Here is a 25,706-nt window from a genome sequence, read left to right as displayed (position 1 = left end):
TTAGAGGCAAACTAAAGTAACTAGCCTAGACTCAGTGCTACACCAGTGCAGCTATACTGCTTGTGGTTCTGGTGGAAGCAGCATAGCTCCCGGTGGCAGCATTGAGCCTTCCTGTTCTGCTCTGCCATGCTGCACTGGGACTGAGCTACTGGGCAACAGAGGTCCTGGGGGGATCGCGGCAGGATGTGGAGCCCTGAGCCCACAGTGGGCAGCCCGCCTCTGCCCCGTGCACAAATCTGGGTGGCATGTGCCCCCCAAGGCTCCCCCACAAGTATACACAGTGTCACCCCCACCCCCTGGATGAGCCACCCATAGCTCCATCCTACTCTCCACCTGGGCCCTATGGATGCACATGGTCCCAAGCCCCATGGACCACCCTGGCTGGCCAGCAGCCCCAGACCTAGCTCCAATCCTGCCTAACTCCCTCCGTCACTATGGGGGCCTCAGTCCCCACTACCCCCAGACTTGCCTGGGGGCCGCTGCAGGAGCTGCTCTCCAGGCTGCCTGGCTGCCATGTGCATGTGGATGCACATGCATGAACATGTTGCCTCCTGCCTGATCGCCCTCCTCCCTCTCCCCCTAGCCCCTCGCAGGCAGGAACTCTGCCAGCCTAGAAGAGGAAACTTATATTTTCCCATGTTTTCTCCTTTAAAGGAGAAAATCCAGGTTTTTCTACTTAAAATGAGAAAATCCAGGTTTTTCCATGGTGAACATAAAACCCGATTCCTGATCATGAGGTACCAGGCAGTGTCATGTTGTATCCTGTCAGCAGATGGAGCAGTATGCTGCCTAGTGCCATAAGAACATTTGACAGAACCAATCAAGGCACAGTTCTTGAAATTTGGGACACAAGGGGCACACCCACATGTGCATTTAAGTGCAACAAAACTTAATGCATGTTAAGTTAATGTGCACTAAGCAATTTTGGGCAGGTGTCTAGGCATGCAGAAACTCAGCACTAAAGTAAGTCTCAAGTCCCTGTAGCCCTGCCATGTGCCCCAGTGGCCACTGGAGGGAGCTCCAGCCTCTGGCCACATGGCTGCCAGCACTTCATGGCCATGTTGAAGTCAGAGCCAGCTGCAAGCACCTGGCAGCCATCTGGGAAACTCTGATCAATGGCCATCCCATTCGCTGCCCAGGAGCCACATGCTCAGCTCAGTGGCAGCACATGGCAGCTCCCTCTTTGTCCACCCTGCTTCAGCCTCTGCTTCTGCCAGCAGTGCCCAGCACCATACTGCTACAGCTGGCCTCTGACAGAAATGACCAGTGCCCCTGCCAGCGATGACCCCAGCAGGCCCCTCCGCCCAGGCCCCAGGACAGCCATGCACCCACCAGTAGGGGCCAGGGCACTGGCTGTGGGAGGCCCTGGTTGACCCCCTCCTATGGCACACCCTGCTCCAGCCCACCTGCCCTGCAACCTACACACCTCCTACCCCCTGCCCACTCCCAGCACCACTCTCAGGATACAGCCATGGTTAAAACAAAAAAACATTATTACCCTCACAACACCCACCCCATCCCTCCCCTTCCCCTCTCAACAAACAGAACCCCCTCCCACTCTCCCTCAACCAACAAAGCCCCATCACCACCTTCCCCATCCGCCAACAATAAGAGACCCGCTTACAAGGGGAAAACTATATACAAGAGGAAAATGGTATGCCAAGGGGAAAACTATTTACAAACTTTGCGTCTTCAAGCCCAGAGTGGGGGGCCATAGGAGGGAGGATGTAGGGGGACAGCACCCCAACCTCTGGATTTTCCCTGGGAGTGTGGTCAGGCCAGCCCCCTAGTGGCAGGGCAGACTCAGCACTAAACTTAGTGCCGGGTTGCGTCTACACGTGTGTTAATGCGCATTAACTAATCACATGTAAATCTGATGCCTACATGATTAGCCTAAGTTGATGCACATTAAGGGCTTGCACATGTAGATATGTGCCTGTAATATGCATTAACTTAGGCTAATATGCATGAACATGTCTTGGGCAGACATGCCCAAGTTCTATTTCAGGGACACAACCATGGATGTTGGAATTGCTTCAGAAAGTTTGGGCTTGTACTTTACTTCTCACCATGAACTTGGATCCCTATTTATGAGCTAATTGTTTCAAGAGCTATGCAACTAGCAGATGTTTGCAATGACATAGGAACAGCTTTTCCCAAACAAGCCTTTATTTATTATGTAACAGGCAGAGTCTTTGGCTACATTTAGGTTAAAAGGTACAGCAAAATTTAACTGCATAATTCTCTCCTAATTTGTCACCCTCACTGTTGTTTTGTTAGGAGGGGCTCTTTGTCCTGACCTGGAAGACAAATTGTATGCTTGCACCAAACCTCACAGTGATTCTGTCTCCTAGTCAGTCCCAGTCTGTCACCTTCTCATTGATGTCTTCTGGTAACCTCTTCCAATTCATTCAATCCCTGTCTTTCCTTCCATGCCTTCAGTCATGTAATGGTGTACTGCTTCCTTTGAGCTTTCTCTCTCTTCCCAACATGTCTATAAACTTAGCTTATGTATTCCAGTACAGGGATGCTTCTTACACAAGGTTTTCATTCTTTTTTCTTGGCTTCTCTCTTGATTTAACTCCTTCTCAAGTGTTCCACTGTAAATGCACACAAAGGCATGTGCTACCTTCACCAAAGATAGAAGTCTGTCAGTTTGTTCCAACTCATTTCAAATACAATTGCTGAGGATTTTTGCATCTAGCAGGACATTTTCCAGCTACATAAACATGTCATGAATAATCACAATACTGTACTAAACTGTAAAAGTATCATGTAAACCTGAATAACAAGCTTCCAGCCTTTGGTAGTTTTCACCTTTCAAGGTTAGGTACTCATCAGTAAAGCTGGACTCAACTGTGTGTGAAATATATGAACAACCAATGAGACTATTTCAGGGACATGACTGGCTAATGTGAAAGGTGTAAATATTTTATAACCATCTGCTTTTCATAAGAAGAAATCATCAGTATTAATTACTGTTCACAAGAATTCGGAGTCAAAGGGCAGAATCCTATTTCACTTTATATATGCGCAAGTGGCACCTCCCCAGTTACGTCACTGCCATTTTTGCCACTTCTGGACAGGCTGCAATTCGGTTTCCACAGACAGTGTGAACACAAAAGCATCAGCACAGCTACTGAGCATGCCCAGTAGGTTGTGCTTTGGTAGGACAGGTATGCAGATCTGTACACTCACACCTGGGTGAATACAGTAAGTCCCAGGACTGTAGCCAAGCTAACAGGTGCCTAAAGTGGTGGCCTCTCACATCTTTTCAATCTCTGATTAGGGCTCTTGCATAAGAAACACAGGGTGCAGTCCCTCCTCACCCTGACAGGGCTTGAACCCTTAAGTCAAGCATAGTGCTCTAATCACTAGGTTGTAGGTTAAGTTTTATTCAGACAGGCCTCTTCCCAGCTCTGTTTTTGAAGCTGGCCTCTTGATTAGCTAAGAATGTGACATATGTGCTGCCTGGAGGAAACCAGTCTAAGTTAAAGGGTTTGTGGCTCAGCAAACCAAATTTTGGCCTGGAAGGAAGCAGACCCCAGGGTCTGGAATGGCACAAAAACTTTCCTACCACTCTCCATTTTTTCTGATGACTATTAAATGCAAGGTACAGTGGATCAGCTCCAAGGGGGGAACAAACAAAACCACCCTGTATAATAGCTGACTTGTGGCCTGGTGGTGCTTTATGCTGAAGTAAAGCAAAGACAGACATAGGTTCAAATCCTGTCTTAGTGAGAGAGATCTGGGTTGCCTGCTTCTTGGGCAGATGCCCCAGCCATTAGATCATTGGCTAAGATATGGGAGGAAGGGCCCTCCTCCTTCCACCATTTTTTTTTCAGGGCTACAATTTTGGGACTTCGGCTCCTGTATGGAGCCGTGTGCCTGCCCCACCAGAATACAGCCTAATGCACGTGGATTAGCATCACAAATTGTAAAGAGAACTAGGATTCTGCCCTAGATGTTTTCAAAGCAGTTTTTGCTGTTTTCATAACGACAATAACAATTTTGGCACATGAGATTTCCTGTTTGGACAAATTCCTCAGGAGTACCATTAGCTGTCAGGATGTGTCCTAAATATTAGCTGCGATCTGGAAATTTGCAATACTTTCCCCCCCCCCTCCACTAGATGTCACTGTTGCTTCTGCAAAGTCTCAGACCGACACAGCTACTGCATACATCCCTGAAACATGGAAGATGTTGAATTTTAGCCAATTTTTGCATTATAAACTTCATTGCTGAACAACAAGAAAGATTTCTACACCTCCCTGCCAGCCATCTGACACCACCAGGGTTGAAATCTTGCTTGATCTACACAACAAACAGCAAGCTCACAAAGAGACTCTCATGGACCCAGGGGGACAGTTTTCTAACTTCTGCTTCCTCTGTGCAAAAATGAAGTTTATTTCCTACATATGGGGATATTTTTACAGTCTTGAACTTTCCCTGAGCCTGATGAAGGGTGCATGAGTCTGAAGGCTTGCAGAAAAAGATATTTTTTGCAGTTTCTCAGTTGGTCTAATAAAAGGTATCATTTTGGAACCAAGAGTTCTGATTTGTGCATTTCTTTTTGTCTTAGACCAACATGGCTACCACATACACCCCTGCAAAGTGTACAGCATTTGCCGGGTTTGAGAAGTTAAACTAAGATTCAGGTTATTCAACAGGGATTGAAATAGTCCTGCCAATCGTATCCTCTGGGAAAAAAAGTCTACTTCTAAGACATAGGCAGGCAAGGTCCTTTGAGTAGGTGTGAGATCTTTTATTAGACCAACTGAGTTTTAAGTTGTTCTAGTTCTAAGACACAGTTTCTCAAGGATTTCTAATACCTGTGTTCATCTTACTGAACCTTCAGACTCCTTTCCCTTCCTGAAATCAGGCAGGAAACAAAGCACAGAGCAGAAAGCAGAGCAGCAGATTGGGCAGAGGAAGGGGATCTGAGCAGCAGTTGGGCAGGGTGTGCAGCTTGCTTTGTGGCATGCCTGCCAAAAAAGGCTGGCCACCATTGTTCTAGGTAACCTAAAACAACCCAGAAAGGAAACTATGTCCAATACAAATACATTTTGCTTCTGTCTTATTAGGGAAAGGAATTTTTTAACTACTCACTCATAATCTACTTTTTTATATTGAAGGTAAATACATTTTTCATTTTTAATCTAAAATTATAGCCTTGCTTACACTTACTGTAACTTATGAAAGTAATTTAAGGTAAATGTTTGATGCCGAAGCTGAGAGTTAAACCACTGACCTAAAATTTGAAGAAGTAATTGGCTAAACACCTGCAATCTGAATGTTTTGAAGTGCTGAACTACTTTTTGACAGTAGTAGGTAGAGAGAGAGCATTTCCTTCATTTCATTGTATGAAAGTAGTATAGTTTCACAGTTTCATAGGAGCTAGGGTCAGGAGGGACCTGAACAGATCATCTAGCCCGACCCCCTGCCACAGGCAGGAATGACGCTGAGTTCACAAGACCCCAGATCATCTAATATATATATAGTATAATGACACATTCATAGTTCAGAAACTGAGTATTAAAAAAGCAGGAGAACGCAGTTTACTAATCTTTGAATAAAAGGGAAATACAGGAAGATAAAATCTGCTGGCTTTAAAATCTTGATTGACACAGTGACGAGAAACAGTTAAATTCAAGTATCTCTATTTAATAAATCAGTTTTAAATGCAAAGTGTAATTTGAGGAGTGTAGCTTGTAGCTGTGTTGGTCTAAGGACATAGGCAAACAAGGTTGTTTGGGTGAATCTGGTATCTTTTATTAGACCAACTTAAATAGTTGGGGAAAAAATTTTAGGAAGCTTTCAGGTTTAAAAACCCTTTGTCAGGCTGAGGAAGCCTCTGCAGTTGGTGTGTGCTCTTCCTGGATGGAATGAAAAACTTACAAAGTGTGATCTGACAAACTTTTTTTTCTTATGAAGACATGTAAAGTAGTTTTATTTACTTAATAGCAATTTTAAGATTTTTTAGTTTTTATTCATTAATTGTAATATCCACCCAAAGGTGGCTTGTCACAAATCATAGCTAAAAATAGTATCCTATATTACAGTGGTTTTCAAACTTCCTAACATCATGGAACCCTTTCTTTTCACTTCTTCTGCTATGGAGTGCCTACCCCATCCTAAAGACTGATGCAGAGCCAGCCTGGTGACCCAGTCCTACAGTGGTGGTGCGTAGCCTCCCAGCCTGCTCTGGTTATTATCTTCAGTCTCATTGTGGACGCCCTGATGACCATGGATCACAGGAAACAGAGAAAGAGACTCTAATGCATTGTCTAATCCACCCCCTTGCCAAAGGCAAGACCAACTATGCCTAAACCAGGTGATATCTTTTACTGGACCAACTATGTAGTTGGGATAAAGTTAGACAAGCTTTCAAATGCAAAACATTCCTCATCGGGTCTTAGATCCGCAGGAAGCCAGGCACAGCATAGTGAAAGAACAGCAGAGGGAAAGGGCTGAGAGAAAAGCTCAGGGGTAGCAGATGCCCAATTAGCAAAAGAAAAGAAGCTGATTACTGGGAGATTGAGACCTATCAAAAGGGAGGAGGCTCTATCTCACCCTCCTTGTGTGGAAAGAATTCAGGAATTGGATAAAATGTAGCATGAACCCAGTATCAATGTTTAGTCCCAGTGATGATATTTTCCAGTTCCAGGGCAAATTCTGGTGTAGGGTCCTCCCCAAGTTCTTTGTAGTATTTTTTGTCTGAGGGTTGCCTGTTACCTTCATTGATGTAGTCTTGATAGTTGAAGATCACTATAGCTCCACCTTTGTCTGCTGGTTTGATTACTGTTTTGTTGTTGGGTCTTAGGGACAGTCTGGCTTTTCTCTCTGACAGGCTACTTATGACAGATATTTGTCTCATCCAGTGGTGCCCAAAGTTTTCACCCTGTGGGCCAGATAGGCAGTGCCAGATCCATCCCCAGCCCAGATCTGGCCAGTGGGCTTGATTCGGTATGGAAGGCCAGTGCAGTGGGGACCTGATCTGACCACAGGAGAGTACATGGCCTGGCCCTAACCCAGGGGGAAGAGAGGCAGGGAGTAGCCTGGCCCTGATCAGGACATGTGGGGGGAGGAAGGAATATTTCTCCAATTAGTCAGCATCATTTTGAATTCTAAGCCTGTGTTTGCAAACTTCTTTTCATTCGCAAAAAGTAGCACCAACTGGAGCCATGAAGAAAAAGTCATCTGGGGGGATGTTGAGGTCCAGCAGATGTTTGGCCAGGTGACAAGGGCCAATGTCCATGTTTATGATGATGTGTCCTGGTGGGTGCTGGAGCACAGATACCAGTAGTCCAGTCAACAGTGCCGGGTCAAGGCCAAGACCCTGACTGCAACATCCAAACCCTTTCTGTGGGACCTGGACAGCATCCTGGCTCCCACAGATGTTTTGCAGCACATTTGGGCTGCCAGAGCCTCAGCCAGAGGCTGTGGGCCAGAAGGACTCTCTGGGGGAGGGTACCTTAGAGCTCCCACACCAGGTCCTCACCCTTGGCCTCACCCGGCAACATAGGCAGCCTGGGCCATCACCTGCCCAAGCTCCTCTGGCAATAGTCTGCCTCGGATGAAGACAGGGTGAGGATGGGCCCTGCACATCGCCAGAGGGGGCCACTGCCCAGGCAGCTTCATGCTGAGCCTTACTGCCACGGGATGCATTGGTTGCTCATCTCTGCAGCCAGAGACATCATAGATTCATAGAGGCTAGGGTCATCGAGTCCACCCCACCTGCCTGGGCAGGAAAGAGTGCTGGGGTCAGATGACCCCAGCCAGATGCCTATCCAGCCTTTTCTTAAAGACCCCCAAGGTAGGAGAGAGCACTACCTCCCTTGAAAGCCCATTCCAAGTTTTGGCCACCCTAACCATGAAGTTCTTCCTGATATCTAGTCTAAATCTGCTATCTGCCAATTTGTGACTATTGTTCCTTGTTACCTCAAGAGGCGCCCTGGTGAACAGAGCATCTTCAATTCCTTGCTGCGCCCCCCTAGTGAATTTCTAGGCAGCCACAAGATCACCTCTCAGCCTTCTCTCGCAGAGGTTGAAGAGCTCTAAGTCCCATAGTCTCTCTTCATAGGGCTTGGCCTGTAAACCCTTAACCATATGAGTGGCCATCCTCTGGACCCTCTCGAGTCTATCAACATCCTTCTTGAAGTGCGGTGCCCAAAACTGGATGCAGTACTCCAACTGCAGTCTGACCAATGCCGCATAGAGGGGAAGTATCACTTCCTTGGATTTATTTGTCATGCATCTGCTGATGCATGATAAAATGCAGTTAGCTTTGCTGATGATTTTGTCACACTGACGACTCATGTTCATCTTGGAGTCCACTGTGATTCAGAGATCCCTTTCCTCTTCTGTGCTGCTGAGATGGTCACTTCCCAGCCAGTAGATGTGCTGGATATTTTTGCACCCTAGGCACAGCACTCTGCACTTGTCCTTGTTGTACTGCATCCTATTGTGTACTGCCCACTTTTCCAACCTGTCCAGGTCTGCCTGCAATCGTTCCCTAACCTCTGGAGTTGCACTTCACCCCACTATTTAGTATCACCTGCAACCTTGAATAGAGTGCACTTCACACCCACATCCAAGCCACTGATAAAGACATTGAAGAGTACAGGTCCAAAGACAGAGCCCTGCAGGACCCCACTACCCACATCCTTCCAGGTTGATACTGTCCTGTATACTACTACTCTCTGAGTGCAACCACTAAGCCAATTTGCCACCCACCAGACTGTGTAAACATCTGTGTCACAGCCTCTTAATTTATTTATGAGAATAGGATGAGATACCATATCGAAGGCCTTCCTAAAATTCAAAAAAACAACATCCACCTCTACTCCTGCGTCTCAGCATTTTGTGACCTGGTCATAAAACAAAACCAGATTAGTCAGGCATAACCTGCCTGGCACAAATCCATGCTGGTTGCCCTGCTGCATTATTTTTCCCACTGGACTCACACAAATATGTTCCTTCATAATCTTTTCAAAGACTTTTCCAAGGATGGAGGTAGATCCTTCTTCCTCCCCTTCTTGAAAACAGGGACAACATTAGCCCTTTTCCAGTCCTCTGGGACCTGACCCGAGTGCCACGAGCGCTCAAACAGCCGTGCCAATGGTTCTGCTCTGACACCGTTCAATTCCTTCAGTACCCTCAGATGCAGCTCATCCGGGCCTGCTGACTTGAACCCATCCATTCTGTCGAAATGACTCTGCACCAAGTCAGTGTCAACAGTTGTAGGGGCTGGTGTCCCTCTGATGCCCACCTAAGAGCCCACTAGGAGACTTAGCTTGACCCTTGTTCAAGAACACGTTGGAAAGCAGGAGCAGAGGGAGAAGGGTGCATGTGTGCCACACGTGTACCCACCTGACCTCGGCAGCGAAGGCAGCAGCTGCAGAGGAGACAGCAGCGGGGGCGGCAACAGCTGATTTCCCCCTAAGGTAAGTGGGGCAGAGGGTACAGTGCAGCTGAAGTGGATCCAGAGGGGAAGCCCTCTGGAGCCCTTTTAGCTTGCCCGACAGGGAGCTGTGCACCCAAGCTGCGCACGGGCAGGCAGACAGCGGGGGCGGCTTTCCCCCAAGCGGGGAAGAAGCTCCAGGGGCCTTTCCCCCAAGCAGGGGGGCAGCTCCGACAAGCCCCTTGGGGGTGGTAATCCCTGCCTCCCCAGGATCCCAGCGGGAGGGTCGGTAGGGGGCGGGGCTGCCAGCAAGCACTTCTGGCTTAACTGGAAGGCCTGATTGGCTGAGGTCACAACTGCGGGAATTTCAAACCGTGGGTTTTAAAAAGTGGCGGTTTGAAATTCCCTCGCAGTTGGGAAGCAGGAGCAGAGGGAGCAGGGTGCACATGTGCCACACATGTACCCACCTTACCTCGGCGGCGAAGGCAGCAGCTGCAGAGGAGACAGCAGCTGGGGCAGCAACAGCTGATTTCCCCCTTAGGTAAGTGGGGCAGAGGGTTTCATAGTTTCATAGTTTCTAGGGTCGGAAGGGACCTGAGTAGATCATCCAGTCACTGAACCTTGGCCAACGTGGTCCCCATCTTTAAAAAAGGGGGGAGGGAGGACCTGGGCAACTATAGGCCCGTCAGTCTTACCTCGATCCTAGGGAAACTCCTTGAGAAGATCATCAAGGAGCACATCTGCGATGGGCCGGCCTGAGAGATGATGCTCGAGGGCAACCAGCACGGTTTCATTAGGGGCAGGTCATGTCAGACCAACCTGATTGCCTTTTATGATCAGGTCACAAAAGCCTTGGATGCAGGTGTTGCAGTGGATGTACTCTTTCCGGACTTCAGCAAGGCCTTTGACACTGTCTCCCACCCCATCCTCATTAAAAAATTGGGTGACTGTGGCATTGATGCCTACACAGTCAGATGGATTGCAGATTGGCTGAAGGGTCGTACTCAGGGTGGTGGTGGACAGGTCATATTTGACTTGGGGAGAAGTGGGCAGTAGTAACCAGCAGCACACTTATAAGATGGGGAACTCCCTTCTTGAGAGCACAGAGGCAGAAAGGGATCTTGGAGTCACTATTGACTCCAAGATGAACATGGGCCGACAATGCGAGGTCACGGTTGGCAGGGCTAACTGCACCTTGTCGTGCATCCACAGGTGCATCTCAAGTAGGGCCAGGGAGGTGATCCTCCCCCTCTATGCGGCACTGGTCAGGCCACAGCTGGAGTACTGCGTCCAGCTCTGTGTGCCCCACTTCAGGAGGGATGTGGACAACATGGAGAGGGTCCAGAGGAGGCCACCCGCATGATCCGGGGACTGCAGGGCAGACCCTACAATGAGAAACTGCGGGACCTGAACCTGTTCAGCCTTCACAAGAGAAGGCTGAGGGGGGACCTGGTGACTGTCTATAAACTCACTAGGGGGGACCAGAAGGGTCTGGGAGAGACCTTGTTTCCCCTCGCACCCCCTGGCATAACAAGGTATAACGGCCATAAGTTGTTGGACAGGAGGTTTAGATTAGACATCTGTAAGACCTACTTCACGGTCCGGGCGGCTAGGATCTGGGACCAACTTCCAAAGGGAAGTGGTGCTGGCTCCTACCCTGGGGGTCTTTAAGAGGAGGCTTGATGCCTACCTAGCTGGGATCATTTGGGCCCAGTTCTTTCTCCTGGCCAGGCAGGGGGTTGGGCTTGAAGATCTACAAGGTTCCTTCCAACCCAGCTTCTGTGATTCTATGAGTCTATGAACACTAATGCAAAAAATTCACTGAAGAGCTCAGCCTTGTCCCCCATCTGTCATTAATTGCTTCTGCTTGTTCAGCTCCTGCTTTGTCCTGTGCCACTCTGTGCCTTCCTTTTACTCCCTACATACCTAAACACAGACTTTTTGTTGTCTTTTATTTGTGTTGCCAGCCTCAGCTCTATAGTTGCTTTGGACTTTCTAACTGCCTCCCTGCAAGTGCATGCCAGGTAGGTACACTCCTGCTTGGTAGCTTCCCTCTGCTTGCACCACCTATATGCCTCTTTTTTGCCCTTAGGCTTTCCTGGATTTCTCTGTTTAGCCAAGGAAGTTTTTTAGCCGCTTTACCCCTTTTCCCTTGCACCAGGATCATCTCCCTTTGTGCCCCAAGACTCACTTCCTTCAGGAATGACCACCCTTCCTGGACTCCCATCTCGCCAATCCTCCTATCCTGCAGTGCGCCATTGACTAAACTCCTGAGCACGCTGAAGTTAGTCTTCTTAAAGTCAAGCACTTCCACCCTACTAGTTATCTTACCCACTCTACTCCATATGGTAAATTCAATTAATTGGTGGTCAGTGTCCCCAAGGCCCCCACTGTCACCATTGTTCGACTGTGAGGAGTGGTTGCCACACCAGCCCAGTAAACCTCACACAGGGACGAGAGCCAGGAGGAAAGGGGGGTGGGCTCTACAGCCACCCATGTCCATATGTCCATTTCAGCTCATGCAGCTGCCCACGGGCTGCATCACTGGAGCCAGCAGCCCTGCATGGGGGTGGGTAGAGGGTGAGGGCCCTTCTTCCCTGCCCACCCCAACCTGCCTGGCCATGCTGCCCCTGCATTCACTGGAGTCCCACCCCCCCCACCCTCCCACAACATGCAGGGAGGCAGGAGGCAATTCAGGACTTCATCAAGTGCCCCACAGATTCCCAGCTAGGTAGCCAGGGGCCCGTCACTTGTGGAGAAGCTCTTCAATGGCAGTGGCATTCTCCTCCCCAGCTGCAGGAGTCAGCCACTTATAGTGTAGGCAGAGATGTCCCTCCAGGTGGTGGCAAATGTTGTGGGAAAGTGTGAACCTTGGCACCACAGGCCTGGCAGCATGGGAACAAAGTGCCTGGCTTGTAGGGAGGAGAAGGGAGGGAGCAGCCCTGGCAGCTGTACACAGGGGCCAGCCATGGCCTGGCCCGGGTAGTGTACGGGGAAGGCAGGCTGCCTACGGCAAGCAGCAAGCGGCCCGCCTGCCCCCACTGTGGAAGCTGGGAGGGAAGGGTCACTCAGCAGCTGCCTGTGGAAAGGCAACCTACCACAGTCCCTGGGCATCTGTGTGTGCACAGCCCCCGAACCGAGGGTAGCCAATACACAGGCCCTATATACAGTGCATGCTATCTCTGAAATGCTGCAAACTCTCACAAGGAGCCTCTCTGTCCTTGCTCTGCAGGATCAGCTGCTGGACGTGGGGGAGACCCACCTGCTGCTAGTGGAGATGGGGCCCCAAGGATGCTACCACCCTTTGCTGGTATGATCCGCATGCACTCGCTCTGTCAGCACCAGAGCCAGGACAGGATGGCTCTGCTCGAGTGGCTGGTCAGCATCTTTGAGGCCTGGCTCAAGGAGAGTTGTGCCTGGTACTGCAAGGCCTGGAAGATGGACAGTGGACCATAACTGACAGCAAACCCAAAAGTCTTACCTAGAAGGGGAAACACCATGTATCTGGGTCCATGAAGGCAGTTTTCCTTAAGTGTTCCCAGGGATAACTGTTCCTTTGGTGTGGTTTAGTACCCACTGAGGTGCTGGGGCTTAAAGCCCTCTTTATGGAAATGGGAGGCTCCTCCCTAGCTTGCTTCTGTGGCCATATGGCTGAGGGCAGGTGAAACTTGGGGGCATCTGAACCCCAAACCTCTGGGCTTGGGTGTGCATGTAGGATGCTTGCCAAAAGACTTTGGAAATATCTGAAGCCCCTGGTGGGGGTGGAGGATGTTTGCCGGTTGTAGGGCCACTTATGGTTCTGGACTGACTCATGGGTTTGGACTTGATTTGGCTGATTTGGCTTGGAACACAAAAAAATTCTTTAACCAATAAAAAAAAAATGCAGAGTGTGTCTTGGCTTCCTGCAGAAGTAGGTGGAGACCCAAGAGGAGCAGCACATCATGGTGTGATGGGCGGTGAAGGACACTGAGGATGACCCTGACACAGTGCTGGCCCTGGTGTTGCCTTTTGGCCCACCTGCCCCCGCCATTCCCCAGCCCCAGGCCCAGCTGGCCCCTGGCAGCTGCTCGTGAGCCTGCCTCAGATCCTCAGTGGGCTTGGGAGGAGGTGCAGCACTACTTGCAGTGGCCAGGGCCCCCAGCCTCTGCTCCAGATCCTGGGTCCCCAGCAGCCAGGCCCCCCACCTCACCCACTGCTTGCCCCACATCCATGCATCACCTGTGTGGGAGCTGGCATCATGGGGCCAGCTCTCCATGCGGGCCCTTCTCACGCCAGCCCTGTGGAGGAGGAGGAGCGGGGGGGGAGTGGCCTGAGTGGGCTGGACAGTGCCCACCCTGGCTACCAGGCCAGCCCCTGGCTCAATGGCTTCAGCATGGTGTCTGGGCCCAAGATCATGGTTGCGGAGGCTGGAGAGCCAGGTGCCTCCTCCGGGCTGTATGCCCTCAGTGCCTCCTCCCCACTGTTGCCTCTCTGGAAGTTGGAAACACACACACTCTTCACAGTTTCACAGGATGAGGGTGCTTTACTGATGGTGCGTATTGGGTTGGGGGGGCCTGTTGTTGGGAGAGGAGGGACAGAGGGGGTCTGTTGTGGTGTTGTGAAGGGAAATAAAGTTTGGGTTTTGTTGCAAACTGTTCACAATGTGCATGTTCTTTGGTTGAACAGGGGATAGGGTCTGTGGGTGGCTGCCCAGGTACCCTACTGTGGGAAGTAGACAAGGTGGTGGTCTGCAAGAGCCTCGTGGACACAGTGCTCTCACTGCCATGGCCGGGGCAGGATGCGTCCATGATATGCTGGGCACAGGATCTCAGGACAGTATTTTGTGGGCTTTGCCAGTAGGCTGCAGACTGCTTAGGGCCAGAGCAGCGTGTGACCGGAGAATAAAATACAGCATGGGGCAGCATTTCAAAGCACAGGGATGGTGTCCAAGTGTCTGTGCTCAGCTGTGGATGACTGCGGGCAGCTGTGGCCAAAGCCTAGAGCTTCCTGTGTCTGTGGCAGCAGGCCAGAAGCATCCCTGGCTTAAACCGCTATGCTGCTCACTTTGCTGCTGTCACTGGGCTTGTGTAGACATTGGGCTTGGATGAGTTTACTCTGGCACAAATAGTGCTGGACTAAATTCAGTGGGCAAATACAGGTGGTCAAGCAGGACAAGAGCTCCAGGTGCTGCCTAAATGGGGGGAATGGGCAGGGGAGAGGGGGGCTCAACCCCTGACCTCCCTGCAGCTTCCACATGGTAGTTTTGGCCATCAGCAGCAGCTATGGGGTTGGTGCTGACCAGAGGTTTGCTCCCAGGAAAGGCTGCTGCTGCAGGGCAGGATTTTGGCTTTGGTTTCGGCAATGGCTTCTGTGCTAATCTCCACGACAGTAGCTTTTCCTGTTACACATCTGTTGCCTACTGCTCCAGACCCATCTGCTGCTGCTGCCCAAGGTGCAGACCTGCCAACTCAAAATGACTTCCCTCCACCCCAAATCTTGAGCATCTTGGGGCTCTGCTAGTCATCCATTCTTCCTTGAGCTTGCCTGCTGACAAGGCTACTTCCCTGCATCTTGAATCCTGGTAAAAAGGGGCCAACAAAAGCAGTAACCCCACTTAGTTTAATAGTTTCATAGTTAGTAGGGTTATAGTTTCATAGTTTCTAGGGTCGGAAGGGACCTGAGTAGATCATTTAGTCAGACCCCCTGCCATGGCAGGAAAGAGTACTGGGGTCAAACGACCCTAGCAAGGTGTACATCTAGCCTCCTCTTAAAGACCCCCAGGGTCTTCTCTTGGAAGTTGGTTCCAGATCCTAGCCGCCCTGACTGTGAAGTCGCGCCTCCTGATGTCTAGTCCGAATCTACCCTCTGCCAACTTGTGACCGTTATTCCTGGTCACTCCTGGTAGTGCTCGGGGGAACAGTGACTCCCCCAATGCTTGCTGGTCCCCTCTGACTAGTTTGTAACAGGCCATGAGATCCCCCTTCTGCCCTCTCTTGTGGAGGCTGAACAGGTTCAGGTCCCCTAGCCTCTCCTCCCCTCGTAGGGCCTGCCCTGCTGCCCCCTGATCATGCGGGTGGCCTCCTCTGGACCCTCTCCGTGTTGTCCACATCCCTCTTGAAGTGCGGCGCCCAGAACTGGACGCAGTACTCCAGCTGCAGCCTGACCAGTGCTGCATAGAGGGGGAGGATCACTGGCTTGGACCTGCTCGAGATACATCTGTGGATGCATGACAAGTTGCGGGTGGCCTTCCTGACTGCATCCCCACACTGCCGCCCATGTTCATCTTGGCATCAATGATGACTCCAAGATCCTTTTCTGCCTCTGCACTGACGAGAAGGGAGTTCCCCAGCCTGTAGGTATGGTGCTGGTTCTTCCTCCCCAGGTGCAGCACCTTGCACTTGTCAGTGTTGGATCCCATCCTATTCTTGTCTGCCCACCCCATAACCTGTTTAGGTTCAATTTGCAGCCTATTCCTTCCTTCTAGCGTGCCCACATCCCCCCACATCTTAGTGTCATCAGCAAATTTGAACAGGGTGCTTTTTACCCCCTCATCCAAGTTGCTGATGAAGATGTTTAACAGGGTGGTCCCAAGGCCCGAGCCCTGGGGGACCCCACTGCCCACATCCCTCCAGGTTGAAAATGACCCATCCACCACCACTCCCTGGGTGCGGCCCTCCAGCCAGTTGGCGACCCATTTGACTGTGTGGGTGTCAACACCACAGTCCCCCAGTTTTTTAATGAGAATGGGGTGACAGACAGTGTCGAAGGCCTTCCAAAAGTCCAGGAAGACTATGTCCATTGCTACCCCTGCATCTAAGGATTTGGTGACCTGGTCGTAGAAGGCCACCAGGTTGGTCTGACAGGACCTGCCGCTAATGAACCCGTGTTGATTGCCCCTAAGCATAATCTCCCCTGCTAGCCCCTTGTGGACATGCGCCAGGATAATTCTCTCAAAAAGCTTACCCAGGATCGAGGTAAGACTAACTCGCCTAACTGGCCTATAGTTTCCCGGGTTCCTCCTTCCTCCTGTTTTGAAGATGGGAACCACGTTGGTCCTCTTCCAGTCCTCTGGCCCCACACCAGAGCACCATGAGTGCTTTTACAGTCGTGCCAGGGGTCCCGCAATGACCTCAGCCAATTCCCTCAGCACTCTGGGGTGGAGATCGTCTGGACCAGCTGATTTAAATACATCCAGTCCCTCCAGAAGTTCCCTGACTAGATCCTCACTGACCCTTGGCCTAGGTGCGCCTCCCCTGGGGCCTGAGGGGGGCCAGGTGGGGGGCTGATCTGGTCCCTGCTCAAGAAAATGGAGGCAAAGAAGTCTAACTTCTACCATACGAAGAGCTTCCTAGCTCAGGATGCTGTTCTGGCAGTTTTTCTACCCCTTTTAAAATGAAACCTAACTCCTCTGCAAATGTGCCCAATAGCTCAAGTATCTGGCCCATATCAAAGTACAGCCAGGAGAGTTAACTGGGTGCACAGGCTCCCATTAACTCCTTTTCTGTGAGATCTATATACAAATTGAATTAAGTGCAAGGTGCAATGATAATGCACATACCTGTAATAAATAACACTTGTAACAACAATAATTCCCAACTGAACTAAGGACCATCACATACGTTCAGCGGGAAAGTCAGGTTGTCTCTCATTCACTTTGCTTTTTTTAACATAAAAAAACCAAATATATGTAATACAATATATTATTTTAAAAGTCCAAAAGAAAAAAACTGCACTACACAACTCTCCCCTTGGGAGAGGATGAAAGAAAAAACAAAACAGAACAAAAAACCCCACACATGACATACTAAGTTATGTTGATTGGTACACAGCTAGCACTCAGATACTGAAGTAACGAGCCTTGTATATGAACCTATATAGAAGAGATGATTCCCTAAAGCACAGAACAGATTCTTAAGGCCTAGACTGTCACTCTCCCTTGTTCAGTAGCTCCTTATCCTATCTGTAGTTCCCCTGATTTCAGTGGAGCCATTCACAATCCTTCGGGTTCATTGCTATTACTTCAGTAAAGTTTAAATGCGGCTGAGGACGTACCACAGTATAAATAAGGCTGGTGAAATTTGGCCACAGAATAAAATCGCCTGGCATGTAATAAGATAAGAATTTTTATAAGAATACATTTAAGAACTTATGATACAGAACATAAAGCACTTCTCAAAAAATCAGAGCTGTTCCTATGCAGTCTAACAGATAACTATTTTCTAAATATATCCATGATACCAAAACAAACAACACACGACATACCAGAGCAAGAAGTTACTGCAGGCTGCCTTATAAGTGCCAATTTTCCTTTTCCTTCCTGGAAAAAAAAAGTAAAAAAAAAAAAGTTAACTATAAGGCCTGAAATGACGAAGCAAAAAGAAAGAACATATTTGTATGTCAAGCACAGCAATGTCTTTTCATATTTGTGATGTTCTATAATTTGTGCCTCAGTTTCTCAGTAAGGTATCACATTATATTCCTACATTTATTAAGCTTGTGAAAGTAATACAACTAGTTTGCAATAGCTCATGCTAGTCTCAAAATCCTCCCATTAAAGCTAGCTGCAATTTTGCACCAATTTATACTGAACAATAATTCAGAGCTGAGGCCCAGTGTGAATAACTGCAAAATGAGAATTGTAACAAAAAGTTAATTACCTCTGTTGTCCTGAAGCAGTTTTCAAACTGGTACATAAATTTTACATCTAAAATATATATGTCTCAGATGATTTTATTATGGTTGCTATCCATATTATGACTGATTATTAATTATCTGTTTTTATTGATGATGATAATATTGGATTGATGATGATGATGACACTGTTAACAATAATAACGGGAATGCTAATGGTATTTATTTAGACTGTGTGTGTTTGGAGACCTCAGTCATAACAGGACCCCGTTGTACAAAACACTGTACAAACACAAAACCAAAAAGTAGTCCCTTCCCTAAAAAGTTCCCAGTTTAAATAAGAGATAGTTACAGAAAAGAGTATTTCTAGGAAGCTGTATATTATGTATAGCTTTAAATGTGGATTCTTTCAACAAGCTTAAATGAGTCAGGAGGCTAGAGTTAGAATCCCATTACAGTTACTGGGACCTAGGTAACAAATTCCCTTAGCTTCCTTTGAAAACTGCAGCCAAGCTAAACAAATGGTGGGAAAATAATTACTGCACTGTAAATCCTGCATATTTATCCATACACACTATTTAACTATGCACATTTTTACTCATAGAATAACTCCCATCTCTCACGTTGCACTGCTGCTGGTCTACAGAAGCTAATCACTAACCATCAATACAGCAATTCAGGACCACAACAACACCAAGAAGAAAAAAGGATCCATGAACAACGAACTGGTTTACCTCTGCTTTAGGATGAAGTAACTGACCACTTTCCTAATCTACTTCCTTTGCTTTACATTGGATTGCAAGCCTGCTATTTCAGTTGGTTATAAATGGCACAAAACCCCCTCACAACTTACCTTTTTATTTGTTTAAGCTTTAAACACTGTTATGGGCTATGTTTTCACTTGACAGGGCCGTGTGTGAAGACTCTTTCTCCTGGAGCCCTGAAGCACCCCCCATGGCATGCTTAGGCTGTTTGCTGAGAATACAACTTGCCACTTAGAGCTGAAGTTTATCTTTCGGTAGGCTCAGAAAGACTGCTTTATGAGCTGATTTGGCAGTGAGTAAACACTTATAAAGTGGTGCTTGCATGATTTCAGGGATCTAAAATTCTCCTTCCTAGTAAGGAAGTAGCTGCATAAGCAAAGAAAAATAAATGCCTATTCAGAGAAAGTCATTGTCTATTAATTACCTAGAGCTCAGCGGGTAGCCACAACTTTTGTTGCATGACTATCTCTTCCATCACCTTGTCTCACCTTTCATTGTTTGTAAGGCATCTGTCCAATAAAGTTATTTAGTATTTAGAGAAAAGATGGGATACAGTGTCTTGATTCCTAGATTGATCTGATTAAAACCAGACTATCACTGTATCACTGAAGTATTCATACATTATCCCTGCTTATGTACAATAAGTTTGCTTTAAGGATTGATTTGGACAGACATTCAAGTGATCATTCACTACGTCCAGATTGATTTACTGCAAGTCTTTGGGGCAGGGCCCTGGTCGTCAACCTGCCTGCAAAATGTCAAGCACAACTGTAGCAGGCTTGTGGCCACGGCTGTATGTTCCCTACTGGGCTCAGGCTTGAGTGTAGCTCTCCATTTTTCACTTTCCTGACATACCTTATTAGAGCTTATTAAAACCTGCCATGTCCTTCCATGTTCTTATTAGAGATGGTGTAAGGGAGGCTTTAGAAAGACCCTGAGTCTGCACAAATCTCTGCGCCCATGCTGGACCCCCTTCACCTCAACTCAGTCAAGCCTAATAAGTCTTGCTTGGCTTGATTATGTCTCTGCAGGGCACCTGTAGCCTAAGGGCAAATTGTGTGGCTCTGTTCCTCCTCTACACCACACCCCAAACCTCATGGGTGCTTATCTCACTGATAACCCCTGGCCCTACATGCATCCCCTTCTCTGGGCCTTGATCTGGCTATCTGCCCCTGGCCAGGCTCATAGACCTTCTAGTGTGGTTCAGCCTCCTCTGGGTCTGTGGACCTTCTTGTCCAGCTCAGCCCTTCCTGAGCTCGCAGACCTCCTAGTCTGGCTCAGCCCTTTCTGGGCTTATAGTCTGAGTCTCTAAATAAGCCTTGAGCCTGCCTCAGCAGAACTCAAGGCTAACCTTGGTGCAACTAAATCAAAGTACCTGCATCCTTTAGCAAGCACCCAAACCCTTTCTGGGCTTAATATAAAACTAAGGCTACCTGCATATAGATAGGTACCCTGCTCTGCTCCCTTGTTTCCCCGTTTGCAGAGTTTCTCATTTGGCTTCATTGTTAGCTCAGAAGTCCTGCTACTCTGCTGTCAGGAGCTTCTCACTTCACAACTGGCAGGGCAAGACTGCCCAATTGGTGCAGGCTCTGGGCTTATATAGCTCAAACCTGAGCCCTCTTCGGGCTGCAACATTAGCCCCCTGCACCACATGCAAGCTGCCTCTCAGGCTGCTTGCTCCCATGAAGGAGCAGGCATACCCCAGTACCCTGCTACAACAACAGTATTACCACACAAACTAGCACCATTTATGTAATAAATAACCTCACTATACATACACCCCGCCCCCCAGATAGAAGTTAAATCTGTGTATTGCAAGAACACAGTGAATCATATTAGGTGTTGCCAAGGAAAGCCTGTCAAGTTGTAACTGGCTAAACTGGCACTCCCATGATGTTATAACATTCTCAACTTGCAGTGAAATGAGCCTGCAAAAAAGTGTGGACTTCACTTGTCTTGAAAAAATACATGGCAGAAAAAGCAGGGGACACATTTGACAGACCTTGTAAGGTCAATGGAAGTTTAGCTTGAGGGAGCAGCGGTAAAGGCTGCTAGATTTTGCCTGGAGAAATTACTTCAGGTATGGGTCCTAGTTCCTTTCTATTTATTTAAATCAATTGCTGTTTTACCAATTATTTTAAGGGAATCAAAGAACATAAAGGAATCCCTTCAATTGTTACTACCAAATACCCATTCAGTGGTATAGGTTTGGAAGGGAACTAGCTGCTTCAGCACTGGTGGGAGATGACTTTCCAAAAGCTACTTTTGTCTGTATAGCCAAGTGTTCATATCTATACTGATGGTGAGACCAAACCCCATTCTATATATTTATATCCTTTCACTGCTTTGTTATGAGTATAATCAAAAGCCACCAATGACTATTTTAGTTATTTTTGGACACCCCTGTTCCACCTGATACCCCCACATCTCTTATTATCCACAAATGGGTGTTGCAACATGTAAGATTTCATGTTGCATGGGCATAATACAATAATTTAGTCCAAAAATAGTTGTACATGTAGGCTGGCAGCCAAGTTGGTGTGACTACACTTGAGCTTGGAAGCCAAGCAGACTGATCATTTGATGTGCCTAGGAGATCATGGACTTGGGTCCATCAAGGAAGAACTACAAGCCTTCTATAACTATATTATAAAACTATATTATATAATATATCATATTATTACATATAATTATTATATTATATATAATAACCATATATAATATATATGTTTCTGCCCAGCAGCATCAATCCCTGCTATGACAGCATCAGCTGTGGACCCAGGTAGGGCAGTGGGTGAGCAGTGGTGTCAGCTGTGGATGCTGCCAGCAGTGTTCAGCCCCAACACAGAACCTGCTGGCTGTGTCCACACCTGGTGCTGCTCCCCTCCCAGCACAGTGGAAGTTCCCGCCCGAAGCCCTGATCTGGAGCCTGCTGGAAGTGTCAGCCATGGACACAGCAGGAGCTACAGTGGCAAGCGGCAGCATCAACTGTGATACCACTGGCAGGCTCCACATCTGGGCTCTGGAACCTGCTGGCTGTACCCACAACTGATGCCATCAGTTGCCCGCCACAGTGGGAGACCCAGCCTGGGTCCACAGCTGAACTTTGGGGCTTCTGGTGAACTACAGTTCCAGCTGGGCTCTAGAAGAAAGAAGGAAGGGGAAAGAGAGATGGAGAGAGGAGAGGAGAGGATCATATAAAATGAAGGTTGGAAAGAGACCTCAGGAGGTCATCTAGTCCAACCCCCTGCTGAAAGCATGAGTATCCCCAACAAGTTCATCCCAGCCAGGGTTTTATTGAGTTGGACCTTAAAAAACCCCCATGGATAGAGATTCCACCACCTCTCTAGGTAATCTGTTTTAGTGCTTTACCACCATCCTCTTAAGAAAGTTTTTCTAATATCCAATGTAAACTGCCCTCATTGCAACTTGAGACCATTGCTCCTTGTTCTGTTATCTGCCACCATGGAGAACAGTCCAGCACCATCCTCTTTATAACTACCCTTTGGGTAGTTAAAGGCTGATATCAAATTCCCCCTCAATTTTCTCTTCTGCAGACCTAAGTAAGTCCAGTTCCCTCAGCCTCTCCTCAGAAGTCGCATGTCCCAGGCCCATCACCATTTTCATTGCCCTCCGCTGGACTCTTTCCAATTTGTCCACATCCTTTCTATAGTGGGGGGCACAAAACTGGACACAGTATTTCAGATGTGGCCTTCCCAGTGCTGAACAGGGGAAGAATCACTTGTTGACAATGCTCCTACTAATGCAGTCCAGTATGTCATTAGTCTTCTTGGCAACAAAGGCACGCTGTTGGCTCATATCCAGCTTATTGCCCTCTGTAACCCCCACGTCCTGTTCTGCAGAACTGCTGCTTAGTTGGTCCCAAGCCTGCACCATGCAGGGGACTGTTCCATCCTACATGCAGGACTTTGCACTTGTTCTTGTTGAACCTCATGAGATTTCTTTTGGCTTAATTGTCCAATTTGTGTAGGTCACACTAAATCCTAGCCTTACCCTCCAGCATATCTACTATTCCCCCCCAGCATGGTGTCATCCACGAACCTGCTGTGGGTGCAATCTAGTCCATCTTCCAGATTGCGTTAATGAAGATATTGAACAAAACTGGCTCCAGGACCGACTCCCAGGGCACTTCACTTGATACCGGCTGCTATCTAGACTTTAAGCCGCTGATCACTATTGATTGAACCTAACAATCCAGCCAGCTTTATATCCACCTTACAGTCTATTCATCCAACCCATATTCTGTCACCTTGCTTGCAAGAATGCTGTGGGACACTATATCAAAAGCCTTGCTAAAGCCAAGATATATCATGTCTACTGTCATCTCATCCTAGAAGGCAATCAGGTTAGGGAAGCATGACTTGCCCTTGGTGAACCCATGCTGACTATTCCTAATCGCTTCCTTTCCTTCCAAGAAATGTTTACCTTGAGGACTGGTTTCCTTTCTAGGGACTGAGGTGAGGCTGACCAGTCTATAGTTCCCTGGATCCTCCTTCTCCCTTTTCTTAAAGATGGGTACTATATTTGCCCTTTTCCAATTGCCTGGGACTTCCCTGTCACCATCAGTTTTCAAAGATGATGGACAGCGGCTCTGCAATCACATCAGCACTTCTGGATGCATCCCATCCAGCCCCATGGACTTGTAAATGTCCAGTTTTTCTAAATAGTCCCTAATCAGCTCTTTCACCACTCTTGGCTGCTCACCTCCTCCCCAAACTGTGCTTCCCGGTGCAGTAGTCTGGGAGATGATCTTGCCTGTGAAGACTGTGGTGAAAAGGCCATTGAGCACTTCATCCTTTTCTGCATCCTCTGTCACTAGGTTGCATCCCCCATTCAGTAAGGGACCCATGCTTCCCCTGATTCTCCTCTTGCTACTGACATACTTATAGAAACTCTTCTTGTTATCCTTTACATCACTTGCTCACTGCAACTCCTCTTGTGCTTTGGCTTTCCTGATTTCATCCCTATGTGCCTGAGCACTACTTTTATACTCCTCCTTAGTCATCTGTCCAAGCGTCCACTTCTTGTAAGCTTCCTTTTTCGGTTTGAGCTCACTGAAGAGTTCCCTGCTAAGTCAAGCTGGTTTTCTGCCACACTTACAGATTGTAAGGCTGGAAGGGACCTCGGAAGATCATCAGGTTCAGCCCCCTTCACCAAGCAGAAAGCACAACCGAGGTCAGGTGACCCCAGCAACGTGACAGTCTAGTCTCCTCTTGACAATTTCCAGGGTAGGTGATTGTAGCACCTCTGGAGGAAGCTTATTCCACAGTCTGGACACCCTTAATAGATGCTAGGGTTGGAAGGGACCTCAACAGATCATCGAGTCCGACCCCCTACCTAGGCAGGAAAGCATGCTGGGGTCAGATGACCCCAGTCAGATGCCTATCCAGCCTTCTCTTAAAGACCCCCAAGGGAGGGGAGAGCACCACCTCCCTTGGAAGCCTGTTCCAAGTTTTGGCCACTCTTACTGTGAAGAAGTTTTTCCTGATATCCAGCCTAAATCTGCTCTCTGTCAGTTTGTGACCATTGTTCCTTGTTACCCCAAGAGGAGTCCTGGTGAACAGAGCATCTCCAATTCCTTGCTGCACCCCCTTAATGAATTTGTAGGCAGTCACAAGATCCCCTCTCAGCCTTCTCTTGTGGAGGCTGAAGAGGTCCAAGTTCCTCAGTCTCTCCTCATAGGACTTGTCCTGTAAGCCCCTAACCAGATGAGTGGCCTCCTCTGGACCCTCTTGAGTCTATCAACATCCTTCTTGAAGTGTGCTGCCCAGAACCAGATGCAGTTCCCCAACTGCGGTCTGACCAATGCCACATAGAGGGGAAGTATCACCTCCTTGGATCTGTTTGTCTTGCATCTGCTGATGCACGATAAAGTGCGGTTAGCTTTGCTGATGATTTCGTCACACTGACGACTCATGTTCATCTTGGAGTCCACTATGACTCTGAGATCCCTTTCCACTTCGGTGCTGCTGAGAGGGTCATTCCCCAGCCAGTAGATGTGCTGGATATTTTTGCGCCCTAGGTGCAGCACTCTGCACTTGTCCTTGTTGTACTGCATCCTATTGTGTACTGCCCCCTTGTCTAACCTGTCCAGGTGCAATCCGGAGCACGCACTTCACCCCACAATTTAGTATTGTCCGCAAACTTGGACAGAGTACACTTCACACCCACATCCAAGTCACTGATGAAGACATGGAAGAGTACAGGTCCAAAGACAGAGCCCTGCAGGACCCCACTACCCACATCCTTCCAGGTCGATACCGACCCGTCTACTACCACTCTCTGAGTGCGACCCTCAAGCCAATTTGCCTCCCACCGGACTTTATAAACATCTGTGTCACAGCCTCTTAATTTGTTTATGAGAATAGAATGAGATATCGTATCGAAGGCCTTGCTAAAGTTCAAGAAAATGACATCCACCTCTACTCCTGTGTCTAAGCATTTTGTGACCCTGTCATAAAACAAAACCAGATTGGTCAGGCATGATTTACCTGCTACAGATCCATGCTGGTTGCCCTGCTGCATTATTTTTCCCCCTGGACTTGCACAAATATGATCTTTCATAACCTTTTCAAAGAACTTTTCAAGGATGGAGGTCTGACTGACTGGCCTATAATTACTCAGATCCTCTCCTTCCTCCCCTTCTTGAAAATAGGGACCACATTAGCCCTTTTCCAGTCCTCCAGGACCTGACCCGAGTGCCACAAGTGCTCAAACAGCCGTGCCAATGGTTCTGCTCTGACACTGGCCAGTTCCTTCGGTACCCTCGGATGCAGCTCATCCGGGCCTGCTGACTTGAACACATCCAGTCCATCCAGGTGACTTTGCACCAAGTCAGCATTGACAGTTGTTGGGCTGGTGTCCCTCTGATGCCCATCTATGAACCCACTCGGAGACTTATCTTGAGC

At 48.3% G+C, this 25,706-nt stretch overlaps 1 protein-coding gene across 1 annotated transcript in view; it reads right to left on the bottom strand.

Annotated features, from left to right (window-relative positions):
• The window catches only part of LOC149872296 (uncharacterized), a 50,535-nt gene that overhangs the window by 23,004 nt on the left and 1,825 nt on the right, over positions 1-25,706 (bottom strand). Inside the window, exon 2 of the mRNA XM_090034214.1 lies at positions 17,645-17,699. The gene's annotated coding sequence lies outside the window, so the exon portion shown is untranslated. The remainder of the gene's footprint in view (positions 1-17,644; positions 17,700-25,706) is intronic.

This window comes from Crocodylus siamensis, chromosome 2 (assembly GCF_052110815.1).
Source record: "Crocodylus siamensis isolate JL-2025a chromosome 2, ASM5211081v1, whole genome shotgun sequence".
NCBI lineage: Eukaryota > Metazoa > Chordata > Crocodylia > Crocodylidae > Crocodylus > Crocodylus siamensis.
This window is presented reverse-complemented; position numbering and strand designations above follow the sequence as displayed.